Source organism: Staurois parvus, unplaced genomic scaffold, assembly GCF_062004578.1.
Source record: "Staurois parvus isolate SC_StPar_1 unplaced genomic scaffold, SC_StPar_1.0 ptg000402l, whole genome shotgun sequence".
Lineage (NCBI taxonomy): Eukaryota > Metazoa > Chordata > Amphibia > Anura > Ranidae > Staurois > Staurois parvus.
Window position 1 is genome coordinate 1,762,670 of NW_028318198.1, and position 12,868 is coordinate 1,775,537.

The window sequence follows — 12,868 nt, forward strand, 5'->3', positions numbered from 1 at the left end:
TGGGAGTTAGCACACATGAATGCCCCCATAGCAAGCAGCTTAGTATGGGGGCACTTGGAGGGTGGCGGGGGACCCCAGTAGAGGAGGATTGGGGCTGATCTGTGCAAAACCATCGCACAGCGCAGGTAAATATAACATGTTTGTTATTTTTAAAAAAATGTACCCTTTAAAATCACTTTAAGGGTAATGAGGTGTATTCCACCTCCTGAATTGATAGCTGTTCAATCAATGCTGGGATGTTTAGCTATTGGTTCGCATCTGGCGCTCAGAGGAAACTTGTGACTGTCATACAAACAAGCTGCGCTGTCATTTCTCTGTCCCTCCCCTCTCCTTTTTCCATTCACAGAATGCATTGTATTTTGTGTATGAGTTCACAGAATACAAAGCGTTCTATGACTGGACAAGGGGAGGGATTAGCAAACATGAATGCTTTAAGGGAGATCTGATGTGAAAGGGGGGCCCTAATGTAATAGGGGAGCCCACTGGTGTTAGAGGGCTATGTTGTGATGGGAATCTTCTGATGTGAAAGGGGGACTCTGATGTGAAGGTAGGGACTTCTGATGTGAAAAGGGGTCATTTCTGAAATTTTCAGAGTGTGTTTATGCATTCATTTAAATTTGAATCATTCTTCTAATAAACTGATTTTTTTTAATCCTCTAAATGTGAAAGGGGTCTTTGATGTGAAGGGGGGGCTTCTGATGTGATAGGGGCCTCTGATTAAAAAGGGAGATCTGATGTGAAAGGGGGGCACTAATATAATAGTGGAGCCCACTGGTGTTAATGAGCTCTGTTGTGATGGGAGTCTTCTGATGCGAAAGGGGGACTCTGATGTGAAGGTAGGGACTTCTGATGTGAAAAGGGGTAATTTTTGAAATTTTCTGAATGTGTTTATACATTCATTTAAATCTGAATCATTCTTTTATTAAATTGATTTTTTTTAATCCTCTATTTTTTGGAAAATATACAATGTGGCCCTCATACTGAAAAGATTAGAGACTCCTGTGAAATTGATGTGTTTGCAGCCAGCTTTAAGGATAAATTACATGGTTCATTCTCATTTGAAATACCCATACTGCCAAAAAATGCAGTTAATTGCAGAATTCCCTGTCCATGAATAAGGGTCAAATAGATGGATGCTACGGTGCAACCTACATGACAGCAGGATCAGAGTGTTGCCATGATGAATTGTTCACAACTGTGGAATTAAGCGGTCATCCATAGTTAATAAGGAATAGACACTACCACGTTGCTTACTATTTTCTTACATTTATCAAATGGTTATGGGAAGGAGGTGATTAACAGGCAGCACAGTGGCTGAATGCTTAGCACTTCCGCCTGGCAGTACTAGGGTCATTGGTTTGAATCCCAACCACGGCACCACCTGCTTGGAGTTTGCATGTTCTCCCTGTGCCTGCGCGGGTTTCCTCTGGGTACTCATGTTTCCTCCCACACTCCAAAGACATGCTGATGGGTTAATTGGATCCTGGCTAAATTGGCCCTAGTATGTATGAATGTGAGTTAGGCTGGCCATACACTATACAATGTTCTGCCCAATTTCCTTTAGATTTACCTTCAAATATGTAGTGCAAGGGCCTGCTTAATTGGATACAGTTGAAAGTGTTGTTTAGGTTTGACCTCATATTATATGGTTTTTGGTAAATCTAAAGCAATTTTCTAAAGAACATTTGTATAATGTATGGCCAACCTTAGGGACCTTCGATTGTATGACCCTTGAGGGTTAGGGACTGATGTGAATGTACAATATATATGTAAAGCGCTGCGTAAATTGACAGCACTATATAAATACCTGGAATAAATAAAAAAAAATGAACAGCTATACCATGCAGGTAAGATGACTGACAATTGTCTGTGCAGATAAGCCCTAAATGCTCAGTAAGGCTCCGTTCACACCTCTGCAGTTTGCTTTTTTTGTCCGTTTGCAGTTCGTTTTGCGTTTTTCTACACGCGTTTTGCGTTTTGTTCAGCTTTTTTTTTTTTTTTTTACAGTGCAATTTTTTTTTTGCTGGACAGAATGAAAATGCAAAACTCGGCAAAAACTTGGCAAAAACGCACTACCATGCATTTCAGCAGATTCTCCATTGAACTCTATTGTAGAAAAAAATGCTGCTTTTTGCTTTTAAAAAAGTCCCTGACCCCAAAAACGCAGCAGCTCAAAAAAACATAGATGTGAACATATTCCACAGGAAACTGTGTTAAATGGACTGTAGTGTGTTTCAGCAAAAAGCACTAAAAATGCATTGGTGTGAATGGAGCCTAAGGACTTGTTAGGCAAACAATGTTCTAATCTGAATAAAGGCTTTCTCTCTGGTATTGCCATTCTTTGTGGCCTAAATACGGCATTGTAACTACAGAATTCTGTCCTTGGGTCTAACTATCGAATCATGTCTGTGGTTCCCCATGTAGTCGATGACAGTGATAATGAGGGTTCTGTAAGGAGTACATATTTCTGGGGTAACTGTTGCTGAAGTAGAACTAGGATGTGGGGTGCAGGGGCTGGAGGAGGAGGAGGGGGCCTTTGAAGTTGGTAAGGGACTCTCTTTGTGAGTACATATCACCCTTTCACACCCAGCCTGGGATATTCTACTCCTTAAAATGAGTTCAGTGAACCTGGAAATCGGAATTGATCTGTGTCAGAGGCCCCCGCAGCTCTTAGGTTGCCCAGGGTTTCAAAGGAAGAAAGCTGCCTTTTCACCAGTTTCCAAGACAACCCCCGGCAGCCAAGCATCTGAGAACAATTTGGCGGGGTGAGGACCGGACTAAAAATTGGTGGGAATGGGAAGAAAAAGAGACACCCTTTACTCTCCCTGTGGAAGGCTTCAGAACTGAGTTCAGGGCTTGCTGCGGTTAGAATGAGGTGTGAAGGTTTGTGGAACACGCTTCATGATGGATGGCAAGATACTCTCAGCTTAGGTTGGAGTGTCGCATATTTTAGCTCTTTGCAGGAAAAACTATGTTTAATCAGCTGATGTGCCAGAGAGATTAAAAATGTAGGCGATGAAAACGAAATTATTTGTCATGTAGAAGAGAAGGGTGGGACTAGTTCAAGCAGCACAGTGGTTAAGTGGTTAGCACTTCCACCTGGCAGTACTAGGGTCGTCTGTTAGAATCCCAACCACGGTACCACCTGCCTGGAGATTGCATGTTCTCCCTGTGCCTGTGTGGGTTTCCTACGGGTACTCCGGTTTCCTCCTACACTCCAAAGACATGTTGGTAGGTTAATTGGCTCCTGTCTAAATTGGCCCTAGTATGTGTAAGTATGTAGTTGAGTTAGGGATTGTACGCCCCTTGCGGGTTAGGGACTGATGTGAATGTACAATTTATATATGTAAAGTGCTGCATAAATTGATGGTGCTATATAAGTACCTGTAATAAATAAATAAATAAATAGCAGAGACTACACAACAAAAGCAGTTAAAAATGGGAAGAATGTATCAAATATGGTATAAGGCCACAGCAGGGGCGGACTGACCATTCGAGCACTTGGGCACTGCCTGAGGGCCTGGGGTCAGTAGGGGGCCCCATGAAATGCCCCTGGTACCTTTTTTTTATAGGCTTTTTTTGGGTGTGCTTTGAGTGTGGACAAGGACACAGGGGCCCCATGATCCCCTATTGCCCGGGGGCCCCATGAGTTGTCAGTCCGCCCCTGGGCCACAGTTTACAGTTGCAGCAGACTTTGCCGAAAAGCGATCTGCATTGGACAGGTAGCGAGAAGACAATATGTCATCTACCCACTTTCTGTTGTAACTTACATGCATGCACCACTGCATTCCACGTAGTCACGGTGTGGCCCCATTCACTTTAGTGGATCACATTCCGTAGTGGTACTGACCACAACAGGAGGGTATAACTTTTGCCGCACCACATGTACAACCATGTCTGGCTGGCATTGTAGCTTAAAGGTGGTGGTTCTAGTGGGGATAAACTGCAGCTTAACTGCCTATTTTTACTGCCCCCTGACCACAAGTGTAAAAATGAGCCCTAACAGCATCCAGACTTCTAATTACATAGGTAAAGGATACATTCTGACTGGATGATAGGGGCTGCAGCACAGTGCATTACAAGTGAAGAGATGTATTCAGGCAATTTACATGCTATATGTTAAAGCAGTATTAAACCCAAAAGCAAACATTTATTATATTGCAGCTTACCAATTCTCAGATGTGGTGTCTGTATAAGTTTTTTATTAGGCTTTCTTTCTTCTATTTCCATCTGGTGATCCAGCCATCAAGTCTGTTGTTTTTCAACAGGGATATGACAAACCATTTAACTCTGGCAGGGGTGCTTAAAATGTAAAACATTTATCCCAAAAGGTAAAAAATTGTTTGTTGTAACTGATTATAAGCATTAGCTGGAGTTTGGTTTGAGATTGTTAGTGTATTTAAAATCTGTTAGTACATCTAACACCCCCCCTCCTCCCCCAGACTGATAATGCTGCTGTCCAAAGGTTGCCCCTGAGCTCCTTCATGCAAAGTTGAGGCACTCTAATACAGGAGGTTTGTTACGGGTCAGATCACCAGGTCAAAACAGAGTGGTGACAAAAGCCTAAAAAAAGAAAAACTAATGCAGCCAGCACATCTAATGACTGGTATGCTGCAATATCTAAAATTTTTGGTTTTTACGTTTAATACTACTTTAACCGTTTCCACGCCGCCCTGTAGCAGAAATACTGCTACAGAGCCCCCCGGGTGCATGAAATCACGTATATAGGTGAAACTCGAAAAATTAGAACATCGTGCAAAAGTTCATTTATTTCAGTAGTGCAACTTAAAAGGTGAATCTACACAATCTCAGAAAATTAGAATATTGTGAAAAGTGGAGTAGACTGAGGCTGGAGTCAGTGCATCAAGAGCCACCTCACACAGACAGATCCTGGACATGGGCTTCAAATGTCGTATTCCTCTTGTCAAGCCACTCCTGAACAACAAACAACGTCAGAAGCATCTTACCTGGGCTAAAGAAAAACAGACCTGGTCTGTTGCTCAGTGGTCCAAAGTCCTCTTTTCTGATGAGAGCAACTTTTGCATCTCATTTGAAAACCAAGGACCCAGAGTATGGAGGAAGAATGGAGAGGCACACACTGCAAAATGCTTGAAGTCCAGTTTGAAGTTTCCACAGTCTGTGCTGATTTGGGGAGCCATGTCATCTGCTGGTGTTGGTCCACTGTGCTTCATTAAGTCCAGGGTCAACACAGCCATCTACCAGGAGATTTTGGAGCACTTCATGCTTCCTTCCGCAGACATGCTTTATGGGGATGCTGACATCATTTTCAAGCAGGACTTGGCACCTGCCCACACTGCCAAAAGCACCAAAACCTGATTCAATTACCGTGGGATTACTGTGCTTGATTGGCCAGTAAACTCGGCTGACCTGAACCCCATAGAGAATCTATGGGGCATTGCCAAGAGAAAGATGAGAGACATGAGACCGAACAATGCAGAAGAGCTGAAGGCTGTTATTGAAGCATCCTGGTCTTCCATAACACCTCAGCAGTGCCACAGGCTGATAGCTTCCATACCACGCCGCATTGAGGCAGTAATTGCTGCAAAAGGGGCCCAAACAAGTACTGAGTACATATGCATGCTTATACTTTTCAGAGGTCCGATATTGTTCTATGTACAATCCTTGTTTTATTGATTGCATGTAATATTCTAATTTTCTGAGATTGTGGATTTGGGGTTTTCAAGAGCTGTAAGCCATAATCATCACAATTATGACAAATCACGGCTTGAACTATCTTGCTTTGCATGTAATGAGTCTATCTCATATATTAGTTTCACCTTTTAAGTTGCATTACTGAAATAAATGAATTTTTGCACGATATTCGAATTTTTTGAGTTTCACCTGTATTAGTTTCACCTTTTAAGTTGCATTACTGAAATAAATGAACTTTTGCATGATATTCTAATTTTTCAAGGTTCACCTGTAAATATATACTCACAAACCAAAAGAGAATAAAAACAGAACAGGTGGTTCGCAATAGCAGTCCAATGAAATACTGTGCCCTAAACTGGGATAGGCTGACGCGTTTCGGGAAACGAACTCCCTTCTTCAGAGCCAAAACTATGGGTCATGCACACAGGTGTACTGGGGCATATGACTGTATTTTGGCACCCCAGGAGCCAAAGGTGTTGCAAATGAATTACAGGATGCTGGTATAGGCAGCTCTGAGTATAAACATGCATATACGTACAGTCTGTGTCTAGGGGCATACGTCTGTACATGTATGCATGTTTACACACAGAGCTGCATATAGCTGCGTACTGCTGCATCTTGTAATTCACCTATACAGATGGCTGTACACATCCCCTGTGGCTCCCAGCGCTGAAATATGTTATGTTTCAATATGTCCATGTGAATGAGCCCTTAGAGTACTCAAAGAAAGCGAAAACAATTTGTAGGGTGCAGTATGCCTGAATGCAGAATATTTTCTGTTACTCTTCCAATGTACAGATAAATGATGGAATGGGGTTTGACTGCTGATGAATACCAATTTACACCAGACAGCAAGGCTATTACAATCAGTGATGCGAGAAATGCGACCCCATACCGTGTCAGTCTAAGTAATGTGATCTCATAAAACAGAAGTCGCACGTTGCTCTCTTGTACGCTTACTGCCATATACATCAATCATGGCAAAATATACTTCTAGAAGGCTATAATTATAGAAGGCTAGAAATAAAAAGGAGTGTAGCTGCACAGTTTTAGTTACCTATCCTAGAAACCTGTGAAATATTTTTGTTTTTATGCATTATATTGCATATATGAACCAAATTCCTCTATTGGTTGTTTTAAGTCAAAATGTACAGTTGCAGATTGACATCATAAATCCTAAAAGAAAAAAAAAAAGTACTAAAACCTCACATTTCCAATAATAATCATATAGCTACACCAGCTTAGCAAAGGACACTAGGCTCAGTTCACACTCCTGCAACTAAGAGCTAGTTCTCATTAGAGCAGTCCAGTCCAGGGGCGGACTGACCATTTGGAAACTTGGGCACTGCCCGGGGGCCCCATGAGTTGCCCCTGGTACCTTTTTCAAAGGCTTTTTTCAGTTTGGGCAAGGACACAGGGGCCCCATGATCCCCTATTGCCCGGGGGCCCCATGAGTTGTCAGTCCGCCCCTGGTCCAGTCCATCAAAAATACATGGACAGTGTTTTCCATTTATTACAATGGCCCTAGTTCACACTAGTGCAGTCAGTTCCAGGTGCAGAATAAAAAGTAGAACATGCTGCATTTTTTTCTGCACTGAACTGTACTGGAACATAGCAAACTGCATCAAAACTGGACCAGAACAAAGTGTGGTGTGAATCTAAAGCAAAAACGTTTCCTGAATGCATCTGGAGTGCATTTATTGTGGTGTGAACTTCCTTTAGTCTAGGTTCACACCTGTGTGTTTTCCGAAGCTTTTTACAGAAAGCACTACAGTCCATTTAACATGGTTTCCTATGGGACAAATTCACATCTCCACATTTTCAACTGGTGTGTTTTTGTTAAGGGTCAGGGACTTTTTTTAATGCAAAAAGTTGTGTTTTTTTGGTTCTTTAGGCTTCAATGAAGATGCTTCAGAAAAGCATGTAGTGCGTTTTTGCGGCGTTTTAATTTAAAAAACGCAAAACTCTGCATAAATGCATGTGCAAAAATAAACGCAAAAAGCACTGCAGAAAGGGATCAAACTCAAACTGCATAGGTGTGAACCTAGCCTTATGGCTAGTTCACACCAGATGCAGTCCAGTGCGTTTCTTTTCTGCATCAAAAATGCATGCACAGTGTTTTCCATGTATTCCAATGGCCTTAGTTCACACTACTGCAGTCAGTTCCAGTCAGGTTCTAGTGCAGAAAAAAAGGGAGAACATGCTGCATTTTTTTCTGCACAGAACTGTTCTGGAGCATAGCAAACTGCATCAAAACTGGACCAGAACAAAGTGTGGTGTGAACTGTAAGCAAAAACGTATCCGGAATGCATCTGGAGTGCGTTTTTTGTGGTGTGAACTACCCTTAGTCTAGGTTCACATCTCCACGTTTTTACCTGGTGCGTTTTTTGTTAAGGGTCAGGGACTTTTTTAAATGCAAAAAGTTGCGTATTTTGGTTCTATAGGCTTCAATGTAGATGCTGCAGAAAAGCATGTAGTGCGTTTTTGCGGGTGTTTTAATTTAAAAAACGCAAATCATGGCATAAACGCATGTGTGAAAAAAAACGCAAAATGTACCACAAAAAGCACTGCAGAAATTTTTGTGGTACTGTCCCTTAAGGTCTGATTTGTTAGAACCAAAGTCGCAGGACATGTGAAATGCCATGTATCTCTGAGAGCTGTTCCGGGTAACATTACTGAAGTCACTGAGACTTTACAAAAGGTTTCTGTGACTTTGATACATCTTCAGGGCTAGAGAGTGTAAAAGTATCAGTCGGACTACAAAGTTGCACTGAAAATCGCACTACTTTGGGCTAGTGTGAACCGGGACTAAATGTTGGGAAATTAAAAGCTACATCTGTGTGTCTGAGCATCTTACAAAAAGACAAATTGAAAGAGATAATGAAAGATGCAGTCTGACTGATCGCTGTTCAACGCATTTGCATTGGATAATCCTGGTAGAATGTAGTCTCTTCTGGTACAAGCAATATTAACTTGTTGCTCATTCATAAAATACCTTTTCTGTTACTGCTTGTTTCTCCCTTTCAAATCTTCTTTTTTTTTTTTTTTTTTTTTTTTTTGAGTTTTGAAGCTTTTTTATCACAATACATCCACAGAATTGATAGTATTTGCTTAACATTTAATGCTCCTTGATAATTTGATGTATATAAGAATATATGGTGCAATGATGGTTTTCTATGTGAAATGATTGAGTACTGTACAGTATATCATTCTCTCTTAGGGTATGTTCACAGCAAATACAGTGGGACTGTGTTGGGTGGCTATTCCAGCACAGTCCCACCGCATGACAAGGCAAAATGCCTGGTCTTTGGTGTGCCTGGTTTATACCATTGCGCTGGGGAGATGTGCAATTAAAAAAGTACTGCGTGCAGTACGTTTATCCAGCGCAGTGCAGTATGGGGCAATCCACTGCCTCGCACCGTGCAACCGGCAGTTGAGCTTTATGAAATGTCTCTGTGACATTAATTCAATTAAGTTCATTAAAAAAAAATATCAACAGTGCGCTGATCCCACCAGATTGCACCAAAGATTGTGACACATTTAATTCTCCTTGATAATTTGATATATATAAGAATATATGGTGCAATGATGGTTTTCTATGTGAAATGATTGAGTACTGTACAGTATATCATTCTCTCTTAGGGTATGTTCACAGCAAATACAGTGGGACTGTGTTGGGTGGCTATTTCAGCACAGTCCCACCGCATGACAAGGCAAAATGCCTGGTCTTTGGTGTGCCCGGTTCATACCATTGCGCTGGGGAGATGTGCGGGTGGTGTGCAATGAAAAAAGTACTGCGTGCAGTATGTTTATCTAGCGCAATGCAGTATGGGGCAATCCACTGCCTCGCACCGTGCAACCGGCAGTTGAGCTTTATGAAATGTCTCTGTGAGATTAATTCAATTAAGTTCATTAAAAAAAATATGAACAGTGCGCTGATCCCACCAGATTGCACCACACATTGTAACACAGCAGCTGGTGTGAGCTAGTCATTAAAGGTGGTGTTTGATGGAGTGGCTCCAAGAAAATTAAAGAAATCATCTGTCCAGAAAAGATTGTTTCCAGTTAAAGTGGTTCTAAAGGCATAAGGTTTTTACCCTGATGCATTCTAGCATTCTATGCATTAAGGTAAAAAAAACCCTCTGGGTACAGCTCCTCCCTCAGCCCCCCCCCATTCTTATACTTACCTGAGCCCCATCTAGATCCAGCGATTGTGCATGAGAGCCACAGCTCTCCCAGGTCTCTCTCTCCTCATTGGCTCACACAACAGCGAGGACCATTGGATCCTGCTGCTATCAATCACAGCCACTGAGCCAATGAGGAGAGAGTGCTCTGTGTGTGAATGGACAATGTCCATTCCCAGGAGCACAGCTTGGGAGTGAATCTGCTTGAGTGCTCCCATAGCGAGATGCTTGCTATTGGTGGCACTCTGTAAGGGGTAGGAGCCAGGACCTCTGGGGGGGGGGGGGGGGCAGAATGAAGAGAATTGGGGCTGCTTTGTGCAAAACCATTGCACAGAGCAGACATTTGTTATTTTTTTAATTTTTAAATTCCAACCTATAGAATCACTTTAATATTTGTTAATCTATTTGATAGAATTTGAACAAATGTTGGTAACTACAGACATATTTAATGTTTTGGTGTAGTGTATAAGAAGCAGGTTACCAAGCTGTCATCTCCGGGGTAGAATCTTGGCACTATCCCTTACTGCTATATCCTGACAAGTTAGTATTGAGAGGGTTTTCTGCCCTGATTGTTCTGCCAGAATCATTAGCAATCAAGAAGGGTCTGTGCCCATTGGCAGAGTCTCTGAATGCTGTTCATTCATCCAGCTCTGCGTATTATATGTTTGGTCTCTGAGAAGCAGCAGCTCTTCTATCCTATCAAGCTGAGTCCCAGTCTCCATACTGAGAACCTGTCTCTGAGAATATAAGTCGCAGTTACATAATTCCCATTTAAACGGATGAAATCTTTTCTCGCCAGAACAAAAACACGGGCACGGTTATTTAGTGTGTTTGATATGTTAATCGGAGACCTATCCTGGTATTCTTTGTGTGCCAGGCTGGAAGAGTTGCAGTAGTGTGCTCACATTAACCAGTGACTTTACCTATTAATATTTGATTTGCTGGTGTGAAAGTTCGCATGCAACTACGACTAAAAAAACAGGTAATACCAAACATACAGATCCAAATATATTGTTGGAGGATTTCTCTTTACTTTCTGTCCTTTAGATGCAACAGATAATAAGAGAACATCTCGCCGGTGCAAATTGTAGCGGTGCTCTTTCAGCTCTTCTATCTTCACCCGGTCTTCCTTCCAGGTTTGTGAGCTCTGCTGTCTGACTGGCAGAGCCGTGATGACGTCACTGCTGTGTGTTGACATGGGGTCCCGTGCCACGGAACAGTGCTCTGAATGGGTATGCCATTCCTTCAGAGCGCATGTGCTGGCTTTCAAAAAGAGAGCATATCTCCTAAACGGTATATCCATAAGAGCTTTATTTTTTTACCACTACTATTCCTTTATAATGGCTTTTGACATGTAATAATGCTGGAATTTAGAATTTGGATGATTGATTTAGAACTGTAAAACACTTTTTGAGAGATAAATAGTGCATTTTATGTTCAACTGTATAGACAAAGATGAGGGACAATTGAGGAGGAAGGAAAGAGAAGGCTGTGAAAGGATTCCGACCATATTGATTGACAGCTGGCTCCGACTCTTAGCATGCGGCTGAGAGCCAAAGCTAATTGCTCCCATCCCCATTCCTGCCAGGTACTGGAAGGGCAGAGCAAAGAGTGGTGACTGACGGTCACTGCTCTCCACTCCGAGAAGACCGAGAACTGAGCAATCAATAGTCATGCGATTGTTCAGTTCTCGAGCTTAGCGCTGACAGGGGACAGCTACAGCATCGGGCCAATGCTGCTGCCTGGAGGTGAGTATGTTTTATTTATATACCCCATACATCTCCTGGAAAGCATGTCTGTGGTGATAATCCAAAATCATATATTTATATCCTCATTGTATTTCAGTTATTTCTAGCCTGCTCCTAATTATCTCAAAGATCTTGAAGTTTGTAAACAGTTTAACTATTTTGTGAAGATTCCCCACATTTTTTCCTCATGGAAATCTGTGGCAAGGGTTCACTATGGCCTGTTTATAGGCACTGCTTTATCACACATTTCTCAGAGCCTGCCTTCTGAACCACAGAGGTGCTGGAAGAGGAGTTTCAGGAGGTGGAGTCAGTACAGAAATCACTGCTTGCAGACAGCAAGGTACCATGGGATATGTAGTCCATAGAAATTGAAAGTAAACAGCAGAGGAGAAGCTGCAAAGCACACAGGGAATGCAGGGAGTTCTGGAAAGAAATGGCCAGCAGACAAATGAAACTCCCAACATTAAAGGAGATTTTTCAAGTAAGCCTATATTGGATTGTCAGATATAACTATTGATTGTATTTTGATTACAATGCTGATGTTAATAAAGAAATTAATACCTTGGCTGTGTCTACCCTAAAAACCATAAATATTCTTACATAGTTGCATAGTCTGGTGGAAAAAAAGACAAAAGTCCATCCAAAAGTCTTGTGCAACAATAAATCAATGTGTATAAATAACTCAATAAAAGTGAACAAAAATGAATTGAAAAAAATGATTAAAAGTATTGCACTTACAATTTCATAGAAAACAGGCATAAAACTAACAGACAGTTGGACAGCAGGCTTCCACGTCACTTCCAGTCTAGGGACTCGGCACCTCCGCCCAACACCTTGTGCACTTAGGGAGTTGATTTATAGTGAGTAGTGCAGGGTATCATATTCATAGTTCTGAAATGCTGATGTTAGCAAATGAAAGTGTATGCTGTGACTATAGATCTCCTTTAAGTGTGTGCTGTGACTGTAGATCTCCTTTAAGTCTGTGCTGTGACTATAGATCTCCGTTAAGTCTGTGCTGTGACTGTAGATCTCCCTTAAGTCTGTGCTGTGACTGTAGATCTCCCTTAAGTGTGTGCTGTGACTGTAGATCTCCCTTAAGTGTGTGCTGTGACTGTAGATCTCCCTGTTTGAATGCAACAGCATGTACTATAATGTACTATATATAGTATTGTGTGTTAATATCACTTGACCAGTAGATGGCACTATACACTAAAGGTTACTAGTTGTGTATATCTGAAAACTTGTTTGTTCCTCTTCTCTCTC

General features: G+C 41.8%; 1 protein-coding gene across 1 annotated transcript in view; it reads left to right on the forward strand.

Moving 5' to 3' along the window:
- LOC149455135 (putative oxidoreductase ZK1290.5) overlaps positions 1-12,868 on the forward strand; it is a 188,086-nt gene that overhangs the window by 12,075 nt on the left and 163,143 nt on the right. The window lies entirely within an intron of this gene.